General features: G+C 39.7%; 1 protein-coding gene and 1 pseudogene across 3 annotated transcripts in view; one reads left to right on the top strand and one right to left on the bottom strand.

Moving 5' to 3' along the window:
- The window catches only part of RNF150 (ring finger protein 150), a 288,285-nt gene that overhangs the window by 137,559 nt on the left and 134,939 nt on the right, over positions 1 to 15,787 (bottom strand). The gene's annotated exons all lie outside the window — the stretch shown is intronic.
- On the top strand, positions 8,271 to 10,362 carry LOC132597341 (ATP-dependent RNA helicase DDX50-like; annotated as a pseudogene).

The raw sequence follows: 15,787 nt of genomic DNA, 5'->3' as shown, positions 1-15,787 counted from the left end.
CTATTATGAGTTATTACAAGATAATGACTATAATTCCCTGTGCTATACTATACGTCCTTGTTGCTTATCTATTGTGTACATAGTAAGTAGTTTGTATCTGTTAATCTCATACCCCTAATTTGCCTCTGCCGCCTTCTGTCTCCCCTTTGGTAACCACAAGTTTGTTTCCTATATCTGTGAGTCTGTTTCTGCCAAAGGAGTCTTCTTAACAAGCTCTAATATGACCTGCCAACATAAAATAATGGTCTCAGAATTATCTTCTGCTTATTTTACCCAACTCAATATAAACAGTTTGTGTATTCTCACGCCAAGCAAAGAGAGGACAGAGGCTGTATGGATCGTTCCAGGACGGTTTTACCTCCGCTCTCTAATACTCTCACCGCAAAGTGTCTTACTGGACACTTTGAAGCAGAAGTGGTACCTTTCTTCAGTCTGAGTTATCTGGGTCGTTGTCCCTGTTCTTCATGACACTCTGAGGCACAGTCTCTTGGTGGGGAGTTCAGGGGCCTCTGTAAGGGGTCTTTAGTAAGGATTTGATATTAGCTCCAAATGAGCCTACTCGACATGCCGCTGTGGCTGACGCACAGATTAGAACATCAGTTTCACTAGGATAGTTCTCAGGGATCACCCCAATTCAAACCCATGCCTGCAACGTTCTTTATGGGCCCCACTTTGACATGGAAATATCCTATTACTTGGGGTTACTACAAATTAAAGTACAAATTTACAATTAGGGTATAGATTCTGGACAAAAGTAAACACCACTTCAGCTGCTTAAAGCTGGCCTTATTCACGTGCTGAGGTCAGTCAGCGAGACGGAACGACCAGATTATATCTGTTCAGGGTGTCGCAAGTCTCTTAGAAGTTATTTAGGGCTTTCACTTGACCTTGATTCTATGCAGTTTTTCCATCCTAAATTCTTTGATGGTATTTCACTTAGGCTGAATGAATACTTTTAAAAGCTAACTAGATACAATGGTGTCTGTGTATGAGGCAACAATTATATGATTTTTTAAATTCCTAAAACCTTTGCACTGGCTCAACCGTAAAATCACAAAACTACACAGTGTTTAGATTTCGCTGTTATTTCTGGGAATTACTGAAACTGATGGCTTAGATTTCAACTTTGCAGAATTTACCGACAATTCTGATGCTTGTTCTCTCATCATGTTTACTTCAGCTAATGGTTGCATGTGGTCTGAGGTTTCGTGAGGAATTAAAGCTGCTGGAAGGTTTTGTCTCTACAGAAATACGATCCTCTTTGCATACTGGACTAATCTGGTCTGATGAAGCTCATCTCAGTGCTGTAGGCACTTTGTAGATATTTAATCAGTGACAGAATCCTAAGTTTTCATTTTATTTTTTTATTTATATTTTTTATGCGTGTCTATTCATATAAGACTCTGTAGGCTCAGACTTGGACAAGTTTTATACTTTTTAGTAGTCAACTTATCAATGTATTCCTCTATGGCATCGTTTTGATACTCTGCTTAGGAAGCTCTTCTCCACCAAAGATGATAGAAATACTCATCTAAAATTACTTATCGAAACCTTAAATGTGGTTTTGTTTTTCCATTTAAATCTTGAACAATCTGAATGTGATTCAATAACAACATATTTATTGAGCTCCTATAATGTGCTGGGCAGAAAGGAGACAGGATGCAATTTATTTTTCCTCTAAATTCTCACACATACATTGTTGTCTACTTTTGGATTTATTTTTTTTTTATTGTAAGATGAGTCTATCTTTCGCTGACCAATACCAGGCTCTTTGGGTTGTGGAGCTGTTAACATATTTACTATTTGGTAGCCTAACCCTTTCTTCACCAATTTCCACCCCTCCTGGCAAAACAATGCTCCTATTATCTCCTTAATTATATTAAGAGACCATAGAGAGTAACAGTGAAGAATTGGGCTCTGGAACTGGACAGCTTTTTCAAACTTCAGCTCAGCATGTTTAAAACAGGCAACCAGAAATGCAAATCAAAACTACAATGAGGTATCGCCTCACACCAGTTAGAATGGCCATCATCAGAAAATCTACAAATAACAAATGCTGGAGAGGGTGTGGAGAAAAGGGAACCCTCTTGCCCTGTTGGTGGGAATGTAACTTGATACAGACACTGTGGAGAACAGTATGGAGGTTCCTTAAAAAACTAAAAATAGAATTACCATATGACCCAGCAATCCCACTACAGGGCATATACCCAGAGAAAACCATAATTCAAAAAGACAGGGCTTCCCTGGTGGCGCAGTGGTTGAGAGTTTGCCTGCCGATGCAGGGGACACGGGTTCGTGCCCCGGTCTGGGAAGATCCCACATGCCGCGAAGCGGCTAGGCCCGTGAGCCATGGCCGCTGAGCCTGCGCATCTGGAACCTGTGCTCCGCAATGGGAGAGGCCACAACAGTGAGAGGCCTGCGTACCACAAAAAAAAAAAAAAAAAAAGACACATGCACCCCAATGTTCACAGCAGTACTATTTACAATAGCCAGGTCATGGAAGCAACCTAAATGTCCATTGACAGATGAATGGATAAAGAAGATGTGGTACCTACAGACAATGGAATATTACTCAGCCATAAAAAGCAATGAAATTGGGTCATTTGTAGAGACGTGGATGGATCTAGAGACTGTCATACAGAGCGAAGTTAGAAAGAGTAAAACAAATATCGTATATTAACACATATATGTGGAACCTAGAAAAATGGTACAGATGAACTGGTTTGCAGGGCAGAAATAGAGACACAGATGTAGGGAACAAACGTATGGACACCAAGGGGGGAAAATGGTGGGGGGTGGGGCGGTGGGATGAATTGGGAGATTGAGATTGACATGTATACTCTGATGTGTATAAAATGGATAACTAATAAGAACGTGCTGTATAAAAAAATAAATAAAATTCTAAAGTTCAAAGGAAAAAAATAGGCAAACAAATTTTGGATATCCACAAAATTTTAAATTACCCATCACCCATTTATCAGGACATGAGAAAACATTTTCTCTTCCTATAAAGTATAATTAGCTACTTTAATGCATTTATTTTAAACTTAAGTGCTTAGTTACACTACCTGTGTTGTTCATCCCACTGTTGTACTTTCATGATATATGACATCCACTTGAAAAGACAGTGAAAATGGAAATGGGGCGGTTCTTTTCATCTAGACCTCAACCGTATTCATCTTCAATATTCATAATGAATTTCTAGGGCTGATGATGGTAAAAAATAGATGGGATTCTGGGATATTTCTCCATGCACTTTAGGCTACTACTGTGCGTGATAAAAAGAGATACTGAGGGTATCCACTTATCCCAATAGAAATAGTCATTAAGAATTTAGGTATTTAGGGTGTCCAAAAATGGTACAAAGTGGACTTGATGAATTATCTGAGCAGTCTGATCAATGCACAAAATCCAGGACCAAAAGCTGCTATAGGATCTAATCTGTTCAAATAAGACATGTGCACCAATGTGAGTTTTCAGACAATTCCCGGATCTTTGCTTCATTTTGAAGATGCAGCTAGCGTCCCAGAGAAGCCAGAAGATTCTCCCCAGGTAGGTTGTAGTGTAGTTGCTCTGAGGGTGTATGTGAGGAGGGAGCGAGGGGAGAAGTGGGGGTGATGGGGGAGAGTGCGCTGAAAGCCTAGCTGAGAGATGTCCTCAGAGTTCAGTGCTGCCTTAAGCGTCTAATCCATGACACACAGGAGGCTCTGAGGCTCGGGGAAGAGAAGTTAACAAAAAGCATATTTTGTACGGGTAAAATCTACAAAGAGGTCCTGCTCTTTGGGCAATTCTGTGTATACTCTGACTCCTAGTCGTCATAATACAGAGTGTCTCTTTTTGCAAAATGAAGTCCGCCTACCATCTAGTTTCCTCCCAAAGGCACTTCCTACTTCTGAGTGATCGCTGCTGTGTAATTATCGTGTATCCCGGAAAAACTCTTCAGCCCTGCGACAGAACGTGTGACCAGGACACACAGGACCCTGTAGCCAGTAGTTTTAGTGCTTCCTTTTCCCGGGAGAGGGCTCAGATGCCATCATCTAATTTGCTACATGCAGATAAGTAAGGAATCAAAACAAAAGTTCAAAAAGCCAAAGAATGTTGAATAACCAGGAAATCCTTTACTTATGAATTCAAAACCAGGTTGCTTAAACACTGTGTTAATAGAATGTTTAGAAAACCAGCAAAGGGCTAGATATTTTACAGAGCTGGCGGCCCCATGCCTTCCTGTGCATCTTGGAGGGTGATAAGATCCCTCCTAGGTTCATGTGAGCAAAAACCCTTTTTCAATTCTCTGCATCCTCTCTCCCCTAATCCTTACTTTAGTTCCACGGATGGCCCTTTAGAATTCAGTCAACACTAAGCGAAACCTGCAGTTTCCATTTGTAGATATTTTTTATTTATACACTTAATATCTACTTTTTTTTAAAAAGAGTCAGCTCCTGATTATTATCTATTCTCAAGTGAGATAATGTATGTGAAATGACTTACAAAGCCTGCAAAGTACCATAGAACTGTAAAGTATTATCACTTTCTGCATTAATTTAAAAATTATTTTTAACAAACACAGATGCAAAAATAAAGCACTCACAAATAGATTCCAACCATATAGTAAAAACTCTTCATGACCCAGGGGATTTATCCTAGGAAGGTGAGGGTGATTTAACATTAGAAAATGTGTTAATGATTAGGGGAAGCTCAGTAAAGGATGTACAAGAAGGTTTTGTTTTACAACTTTTCTGTAAGTCTAAAAACATGTCCAAAAAAGTTTAAAACTTATTTATAGGTTTTTTACACTTATTGTTTGGTAATGCTTACGAGTCTAATTAGAGGTTATTTGGTCTACCTCTCTGGATGCGTCTTAACTGAGACAACCAAGTGAGGAGGTGTATTTAGGAGGAGAGTGCCTTGTGTTTGGGTTATCTTGACTCTGGAGAGCCACATGGCAAACCAACCACAGAGGAGGAGAGGCGGGCAGAGAAATCTTCCCCAAAGAGGAGATGAGTTGTGTGTTAAATGGGATAGGGAGGGTGGGAGGGAGGGAGAGGCAAGAGGGAGGAGATATGAGGATATATGTATATGTATAACTGATTCACTTTGTTATAAAGCAGAAACTAACACAACATTGTAAATACTCCAATAAAGATGTTAAAAAAAAAAAAAAAAAAGAGTCCAGGGCTTAGAATGCAGAGAGATGGCTGCCTTGGGCTATTCCTGGCAGAGAATCATAAATTCAAATCCTACAGGTGCCAGGCCAGGAATCTAAATATAAGCCCGGTGAAAAGACAATAGGAAATGAGATGATTTGAGAAGAAAATAACACACATCCATCTAAAGGTTGGTTTGTTTGGTTTTTTTAACTGGAAAGCACCTGGAGTTAGTCTTTGGGCCACTAGTTTTCAATCCATGATAGGTTCAAGAGTTTAAGAGGGAAGAGTAAAAGGATTTTGAGGTGTCTGTCTAGCCCAGCATCAGATGGAAAAGTAGACCAGACTTTATGACAGAAGCCCTATGGAGTACAGAGCTAATGTTCAATGAACTTTGGAAATAAGACCATAGGCCTAGAATATTTTCAAATACAGTTTTTCTGTGTAAATGAAAGTTTGCATGCAGGGAGAAACGAGGGTAGCAACTATCAGACTGCCGGTGAATGTCTCACCCCAAACCTTAATATATCACTGTGTGTGCTATATTTTATGCATAAGCACATCCCACAATTCTCTCCATTCCACAGCTTTCCAGGAATTATTCCTGGACCAACAGGGGAGGGAGCCTCAAAAGTAAATAAATTTCAAAATGGTAAAATATTCATTTGAGAAGTGGTTTGAGCACCTAGTGTGAAAACAGGAAGAGTAACAACAGTAAAGAGGTCAAATACATTTTTTTTTTTTTTTGCGGTATGCGGGCCTCTCACTGTTGTGGTCTCTCCCGTTGCGGAGCACAGGCTCTGGACGCGCAGGCTCAGCGGCCATGGCTCACAGGCCCAGCCGCTTCGCGGCATGTGGGATCTTCCCGGACCGGGGCACGAACCCGTGTCCCCTGCATCGGCAGGAGGACTCTCAACCACTGCGCCACCAGGGAAGCCCTCAAATACATTTTTGACAAGAGAATCAGATATGTACATTGAAAATAAGGGCATTACTGTAAACAAGGAACATTATACATCTGAAAAAAGATTTAGATAAACATTTAGAACACTGTGTCTTTCCTTCATTACATCAGTAAAACAAATAAAATTTGATATTTAGTATCTACCAAAGATTCCAGGTTTGTTCCAGAGAATGAAACATTAAAATTCCATTTTTGGGGGGAATTTAAAAAAATGTGTTAATGCGTTTCAGTACATTAACAAATTAAAGGAATACAACATATGATTATCTGGTGTAGCTAGCTGTCCTCCAATATCTGCTCTCTTGCACTTCTATGATATTAGTGTCTCAGATGGGCACGGGCTGTTGAGTGAAAAGCATTAATCATCAGTAGCCTCCCTTGCAGCTCGATATGGCTATGCGATGAATATTTGGCCATTGAGATGTTGAGTGGAGATGACGTTTGCTACTCCAAGGTCTTATCCATAAAAGGGCTGAGTATGTGCATCCCAGATCCTCTCTCCTTTTCTCTGACTTAACATGGAGAGATGTAGAGCAGCCAGCTTCTTAGAAACCTAAGCCATATGTTGGGAATGGTACCCATTCTGATCCTTATTAAGAGAAATATATGGAAACTTACTTAATATGATATAAAGTATCTTCCAGAAATAGTACATTAAATGGAAGCAACATTAGAAGTTTTCAAATCATGAACAAGACAAGGATGAGTCCATATTTAAAGTAGAAGTAATATTTGGTGCAAAGAAACAGGAATTAAAGTGGTAAATCTTGGAAAGGAAGAGTACAAACTGTCATTATTTGACGGATCACATGACCATCTGAAAAAGCCAAGATAACTCAGCTATTAAAATTAGGAGAATGTTCAGTAAAATATAAGATTCAAGATCAACATACAAAAATTAGGAGGTTCCTATACACCAGTAATACCTAACGAGAATATGTAATGGAAAAAGTGATCTATACATATAGCAGCAGAAGTCATAAAATATCTAAGGATAAACCTAATAAATACTAGCCTTATATGAAGAAAACTATACAATAAAGTTTCTTTGTAAGACATCAAAAATTTCTGAAGAAGCAGATTTTATTTCAGCCAAAGTGTTATTCAGTATTACGTACTTAGTTTCCAAACATATGTGATTTTTAAAGTTATCCATTTGCAATCATTATTATTTTGCTATTGTTGCATTATGGTCAAAGGAACACAGTCTCTTGATATTGATCCTTAATCATCTAATATATTTTTGGGGGGTAAATGTTCCATTTGTATTCAGAAACAGTGTATTTGAAAACATTATTTGCTATGTATACATATCTCATTGATTAAGCTTATTAATTATATTTAGATCTTCTGTATCTGTTTATTTTCGCCTGCTTGATTGTCTCAAAGGGGAGTGTCAAAATGTCTCATACAACTGTTGCTCTATATGTTTTCTCTCTGAAATTCTGTCAGTTGCTGCTGTACTTTGAGTTTGCGTAGTTAACTGCATGTGTGTTCATGACGGTTGTATCCACTCACACTATTGTTGCTGTAGAGAGGTCTGATGCCATCATGATTCTTGTTGTTTGGAAGTGATCTGCTCTTCCTCTTTGTAACCTTTTGGAGTTACATTTGAGAATCATCTTTGATATTCTTAAATGTCACTAGGTCTATTTATGAGTATTCACCCATTAGTTTGGTAGTACATGAACACTTTCAATTCAAGCTATTTCATTCTTTCTTTGATTCTAAAACATTTATCTTCATACTTTATTGAAATATTTCCTCCTATATTTTTTCTCTCCTGTGATTCCTATTATCCTGTTGGTGGTACTTATCTTTCTGGTCACCATATTTTTTTAATACTTTCCCCCTCTCATTTAAAAAAATTTTATTTTGAAATAATTATAAACTAATAAGTGGCAAAAATAATACACAGAGGTCCCACGCACCCATCTCCCAGCCCCCTCCAATGGTGGCATCTTACATATTATAGTGCATTATCAAAACAAGAAACTGATTGGCACAATACAATCAACTAGATTATAGGACTTAGACATCATTAGTTTTGGCAAAACTACACCTAAAATGTCTTCGTATAAAACTCTGTGACAGGTGGCTGCCCGTAGGTGGTTGTGGCCGCCGTGCCCAGAGGGAGGCGGCGGCAGCGGTGGCGGCGAATGATGCCTGGGAAACTCCTCTGGGGGGACATTTTGGAGCTGGAGGCACCTTTGGAGGAGACCGAGAGCCAGAGGAAGGAGAGGCAAAAGAACTCTGTGGATGTTGGAATTCGGATACGGGATTATGGACCTGTACTTCCCTTATAAGGCTGTTATGAAGATTTAAACAAGATAAGCTGAAAACATATTACACAATGCTGGAGTGACAGAAGGAAGTCAAGGCACCATTATGACTCAGATGGGAAATCAGAAACAACAGAAAATGGTGTTGCAGATGACCAGGATGCTCCCAAACCCAAACGAGCTAAAATGAAAGAGAAGCTAAATGGTGACACCGAGGAAGGATGTAATAGACTTTCAGATGAATTTTCTAAATCTCGTAAGTCAAGAAGAAAAGACCTATCAAATGGAGATATTGATGAATATGAAAAAAAATCAAAGCAAGTGTCATCCTTAGATAGCTCTACTCATAAATCAAGTGATAATCAACTAGAAGAGACCCTAACACGTGAACAGAAAGAAGGAGCATTCTCCAGTTTCCTTATTTCTGAAGAGACTATAAAGCTTCTGAAAGGTCGAGGGCTAACATATCTCCTTCCTATTCAAGTTAAGACTTTTGGTTCTGTATATGAAGGAAAAGATTTAATTGCTCAAGCGCTGACAGGAACAGGAAAGACATTCTCTTTTGCCATCCCCTTGATTGAAAGACTCCAAAGACATCAAGAGACAATTTAAAAAAGCCGCTCACCAAAGGTACTTGTTTTGGCTCCTACAAGGGAACTGGCAAACCAAGTAGCCAAAGACTTCAAATATATAAGTAGGAAACTCAGTGTGGCGTGTTTTTATGGTGGAACATCATATCAAAGCCAAATTAATCATATTCAAAATGGTATTGACATCTTGGTTGGGACCCCTGGTCGTATCAAAGATCACCTGCAGAGCGGCTGATGAGATCTTTCTAAACTGCACCACGTTGTGCTGGATGAAGTGGATCAAATGTCAGATTTAGGTTTTGCTGAACAAGTTGAAGATATTATCCACAGATCCTACAAAACTGATTCTGAAGACAATCCTCAGACTTTACTTTTTACTGCAACTTGCCCACAGTGGGTATACAAAGTTGCAAAAAAATACATGAAATCCAGATACGAACAGGTTGACCTTGTCAGGAAAATGACTCAAAAGGCTGCAACTACTGTGGAACATCTGACCACCCAGTGCCATTAATCTCAGGCCAGCAGTTATTGGAGATGTCCTTCAAGTCTACAGCAGGTCTAAAGAGAGGGCTATTATCTTCTGTGAGACCAAAAAGAATGTAACTGAAATGGCCATGAATCCACACACAAAAGAGAATGCCCAGTGTTTACATGGCAGCATCACACAGTCACAAAGAGAAATTACACTGAAAGGCTTCAGAGAGGGTAGTTTTAAAGTTTTGGTGGCAACCCATGTGGCTGCCCGTGGTTTGGACATTCCTGAGGTTGACCTGGTGATTCAGAGTTCACCTCCACAGGATGTTGAGTCCTATATTCATCGCTCTGGACGCACAGGTAGAGCTCGCCAGACAGGGGTTTGCATATATTTTTATCAACCAAGAGAAAGGTATGTGGAACATATGTCAATTAATATGTCAATTAAGATATGTGGAACAAAAAGCAGGAATTACTTTTAAATGTGTAGACGTTCCTTCTACAATGGATTTAGTTAAATCTAAAAGCATGGATGCCACCAGGTCTCTGGCTTCCATTTCTTACGCGGCTGTTGATTTTTTCCGACCATCAGCCCAGAGACTGATAGAAGAAAAAGGGGCAGTGGATGCACTGCCTGCAGCATTAGCCCACATCTCTGGCGCACCAAGTTTTGAACCACGTTCTTTAATCACCTCTGATAAGGGGTTTGTGACCATGACTCTGGAAAGCCCAGAAGAAATACAGGATGTTAGCTGTACTTGGAAAGAACTTAACAGAAAGCTGAGTAGTAGTGCTGTGTCCCAAACTACCAGAATGTGCCTCCTAAAAGGAAACATGGGCATTTGCTTGGATGTTCCCACACTGAGTCAGAAAGGTTACAGGAAGAGTGGCATGATTCAGACTGAACACTCTCAGTGCCAGCCAAGTTGCCTGAAACTGAAGAATATTATGATGGAAACACATCTTCTAATTCCAGACAGAGGAGCTGCTGGTCAAGTGGCTGGTGTGGCCGGCTAGGTAGACAGAGTCCACAGGGGAGTCGGTCAGGAAGTCGACAAGATGGTAGAAGACTAAGTGGGAACAGAAATCGATCAAGAAGCAGGGGCCACAAACGGAGTTTTCACTGAGATAGTTGATCTACCAGTGTGAGCTTGCCTATTTCTGCCTAACCATGTACATTATCCACCAAAAAATTAGGTCATCATAGTTGAGGTCTGTTTCCGCTATTTGCAAAGAAGTTGGTTGTATTTTTTTTAAAGTATTTCACAAGAATGGTTGTAAACAAATCTCCTTACCCAGTTATACCTTTGAATAAAAAAACCTCCTTTTATTGTCTCTTTAAAAAAAAAACTCTATTTTATCACACATATAGAGTCATATAACTACTACCCACAATTAAAATATTGAAATATTCCATCACCATAAAGGAATTCCCTCTCCCTCTCTTTCCCCTTCTCTAACCCCTGATGTCTCCATCTCTTTAATTTTGCCTTTTCTAGAATGTTATATAAATGGAATCATACCTTTTGAGATTGGCTTTTTTCACTCAGGATAATGTCCTTAACATCCATCTAGGTTGTAAGGTTGCATGTATGAGTAATTCATTCCCTCTCATTGTTGAGTAGTATTCTATGGTATGGAATATGGTACATCAGAGTTTAACTGTTCACCCATTGATGGACATAAGGGTTATTTCCAGTTTTGGGCTATTAAAAAACTTCTATGAACATTAGTGTACAAGTTTTTGTAGGAATACAAGTTTTCCTTTTTTTGGGATGAATGCCAAGAAGGAATACAATTGTTAGGTTGTATGATAACTGCATACTTGGTTTTAAAAAGAAATTACCAAACTGTTTTCCAGAGCGGCTGTATTATTTTCCATTCCCATCAGCAATATATGAGTGATCCAGTTCCTCAGCATCCTTGTCAGCATTTGGAATGCTCACTGTTTTTAATTTTAGCCATCATAATAGATATAGAGTGATATTTCATTGTGTCTTTTGTCCATTCTGGCGGACACATGGAAGAGTTTCTCAAGCTGATCTTCCAGCTCATGAATCTGTCTTTAGCTGTATCCATTCTGCATTTTACCTCATTTATTGTGTTCTTTAATATTTAAACTATTGTATTTTTCATACTGAATGTTTCCCATTGGTTCTTCTCTTTTTTTTTTTAAACAACATTTAGCTCCTGCTGCATAGAATCTTCCCTTAATATTTGTGGTCCATCTTTTCAATCACTCTTTCTCAGCTGGTATCTACTCATTCTGTACCTTCTTTAATAATGGTGATACTCCTCAGTTGTCTTGTGAGCTCATGTGTCCCTCGTGGAATCAGCTACTCTGCCTGGTCATGTTTTCTGGGGAATAACCAAGGCAGGGGCCCTAGTTTTGTTCTTCCAGAAGATTAAGAAGAAATATGAATAAGCTCAGATGGCCCCAAGCACCACAGAAGAGCCAGCGACTCCTCCCATTCAGGCAGGCCCTTCAAGATCACGGATTGCTTAACCTACTGTCACCTGGCCCCATCCCCAACCTGAGGCGCTGCGGAAGTTTAGGCCTCCTAAGTCATGAGTTACCTCCCAGATCCTTATAGCTACACTGCTCTGTCCATCATCTAGTCCAACCCAACTTCCTACCCATGTCCTGCTCCTCAAACCCCTCCTCTATGACTCTCGGAAATTTAAGTCTCGGAAATTTAAATCAAATTCTCTAGTAGCTTCCATCTCTTCTGGGAATGATGCTTTCACTCCCTTGATCCTCCACCTTTTTGCTTTGATTGAGCTGGCTGCCCTATGAGGACAGTACTTTCTCTGAACTGTGATCAAGGGGCAAGTCTTTTTTTTTACATTTTTATTAAACCCACATACGTCAGGGCCAGAAGATGGATGGGTGTCCATACTCCATCTTGCTACTTCCCAACCTTTACTCCTAACCTCATCCTATTCGCCTTCAAAAACCACTTATCTTTTGAGATTCTCTCCACCTGGATGGATAACTCTCTCTCCCCTCTCTTGGCCTCATCTGCCAACCTCCTGTTCATCTCTTTTATCACCCTCTTTAGCTCCCCTAGCTTCTAATAGTCATCCTCCTTGGACTGGAGATTTATTTTATTTTTTTCATGTACAGGGTTTTTAAAATGGTGGCAAAATACACATAACATAAAATTTACCATCTTAACCATTGTTAAGTATACGGTTCAGCGGCATTAAGTACATTCACATTGTCGTGCAACCCATCCATCTCCAGGATTCTTTTCATCTTGCAGAACGGAAGCTGTGTACCCATTATACAATATTCTCCCCTCCTCTGAGGCCCTGGCATCCATGATTCTACTTTCTGTCTCTATGAATCTGACTACTACAGATACCTCATATAACTAGAATCATAGAGCATTTGTCTTTTTGTGACTGGCTACTTTCATTTAACATGAAGTCCTCAAGGTTCATTCATGTCGCAGCACGTGTTAGATTTTCCTTCTGCTACATTAATGAATATTATTCCATTGTACGTACTTAACTATATTTTACTGATCTATTCACCCATCAATGGACACTTGGGTTGCTTCTACGTTTTGGCTACTCTGAATAATGCTGCTATGAACATGAGTGTACAAATATCTGTTCATGGACTGGAATTTTAGTATTCACAAGGATAAGCCACCCAAAACTCCGGCCTGTTGACTATTTTTTCCCCTCTTCTCCATTGACCCTCCTTTTCCTCCAGTCCTTCTTAGACACACATTCCCACTGTCTTCCTCTGGCCCTTGGCACTCCTAGAAATTGCACCACCTCTGATCTCAAAGATGTCACTTTCTTACTACCCATCATCCCCCTCCTGGCTTCACTTCTGTCCTCACCTAGCCTAGATCATATGGTCCATAATTATAAGAACTCCTCTAAAAATACAGCTAGCTCCCTTGCTCTTCCATCTCTCCATAGAACGTGGCCTACAAAATTTTCTTTTCCTATGTCTCCACTGCATCATGGGAACACGGTTAAGAGAAAAATCTCACAAGTCAGCTGTTTTCACTTTGAATTTACGATCCCTTTCCTCGAATGAACCCCTTCCCCTCTCCTTCCCCTTCCCCTCTCCTTCCCCTTCCCTAGCCCCTGATGTCCACTTATCTGTTCTCCATCTCTATAATTCTGTCATTTCTAGAATGTTATATAAATGGAATCATGCAGTATGCAATCCTTTGAGATTGGCCTTTGGCTTTTTTTCACTCAGCATAATGTAGAACACCTGTTCTACTCTGTTCTGGACCCGCTTTCCCTTTGTCCAAGTGATGACCTCATATCTTTATATCTCTCTTCAAACCTCCTGTACACCCCTTCCCACCCATATTCTCTATTAGCTATCTTACTGCAGGAGTCACTGAGAAAAAACACCCATCAGAGGGAAATATCTTGTCTTATTATTAAATGAGGTAATTCACAGTGAAGAACTTAGCACAAAGCCCGCCATACAAAAACCACAATACAGATGTTAAGTTTTATTGGTATTATTATTGTCTTACCACTGCCAGATGTATCCTGAAACCCATGTACTACTATACTTGTTGGGAATGGGAACGATGTTGTCTGGGACACAGTCTTAGTCTGGACAATAAAAATAGTTTTCAGGGGATAAAAACAAATTCACAGTAAGATGATTTCAGGAGTGTAGAAATTGATCATTCAGGAACCAAAGTGATAACCTTTAGTGCAAACCAACTGACATTTTTTCGCCAGAAGACCTCTAAGTTCAAAATATTAAAGATTCATCTGAGTTGTTGGGTAGAAACTGGTCATCTGTGCTCCCTCAATGCTTTGCTTGCAACTTGAAATATGTCAAACTCCGGGTGTTACTAAAGTGCACTTTATTTTTTTAAATGAAGCCAAAATCATAATTTATTACTTAATATATGTCAGCCATATGGACTAAGTACTTTTTCTTTTTTGAATGAAAGATTCTTTTTTATTATTATTTATTTTTAATGAATTTTTAAATTTTATTTATTTTTGGCTGCGTTGGGTCTTCGTTGCTGTGCACAGGCTTTCTCTAGTTGTGGCGAGCAGGGGCTACTCTTCGTTGCAGTGCGTGGGCTTCTCATTGTGGTGGCTTCTCTTGCTGTGGAACACGGGCTCTAGGCATGCGGGCTTCAGTAGTTGTGGCACGCAGGCTCAGTAGTTGTGGCTCACGGGCTCTAGAGCGCAGGCTCAGTAGTTGTGGCGCATGGGACCTGTTGCTCCGTGGCATGTTCCTGGACCAGGGCTCGAACCCACGTCCCCTGAACTGGCAGGCGGATTCCTAACCACTGCACCACCAGGGAAGCCCCTGAATGAGTCTTTAATTCTACAGTGCTTACAATTTTTGAAAGTTTCACACACGATTCCATACAATCTTATAATAACCTTTTTCCCCCTACCCCTGTATTGCCCCTCCCCTTTCCCTCTCCCCATGGGTAGCCCTGCCGATGCAGGGGACACGGGTTCGTGCCCCGGTCCGGGAAGATCCCACATGCTGCGGAGCGGCTGGGCCCGTGAGCCATGGCCGCTGAGCCTGCACGTCCGGAGCCTGTGGTCCGCAACGGGAGAGGCCACAACAGTGAGAGGCCTGCGTACCGCAAAAAAAAAAAAAAAATTTTAAAGGAGATGCTCACAATAGCTAATTTTATTTTCCTTGGAAAAGCTCTAGTAACTTAATTAACTCACTGATGTTGGTTCCTCAGCTACACTTGAGATGATCAACGACTCAGGCTTTTAAAAAAATTTATATTTTTTCCTAATTTACAAGTGTGCAGAATTTTCTATGAATTTGTGATAACTGTAGGGGGAGTGATGAATATAAAATAACGTATTTTATTTATAGCCTGACCTGTAAGCATTTTCTTAGAACATATTCAGTAAATCAGAATCATAAATAACTTACTTCTAGTTTTTGTGAGAATTCTGAATGGTTAAAAATGATACAGAGTCCAGGCTGACATAAGAGAAATCACAGAATACTAAATTGACTTTTACAGTAATTCAGTTTTTATTGGAGCAAATAATCATGCTTAGAGAACCTTCTGCTTACATATAAAATGTTTTAAGTTCTAATTTTAGTTTTTACAAAAACCAATATACATGTAAGTCTCATTAAGGAGCAGAATAATGGAATTGCAGGATAGGAGATTACAAGAGATTAAAACTCCCCAGCATTTTCTCTTCCTAGTAATCTAATAAATGAAATTAAATAGCAGATTCATTTACAATAACTTCTAGCTTGGTGACCCTGGAAGATTTACTAAATCTTTAAGCTTCAGGTTCATTATCTCCAAAACTCTAATAGTAAGTGTACCTAATCCA

The sequence above is a fragment of the Globicephala melas genome, chromosome 5 (assembly GCF_963455315.2).
Source record: "Globicephala melas chromosome 5, mGloMel1.2, whole genome shotgun sequence".
Taxonomy (NCBI): domain Eukaryota; kingdom Metazoa; phylum Chordata; class Mammalia; order Artiodactyla; family Delphinidae; genus Globicephala; species Globicephala melas.
This window is presented reverse-complemented; position numbering and strand designations above follow the sequence as displayed.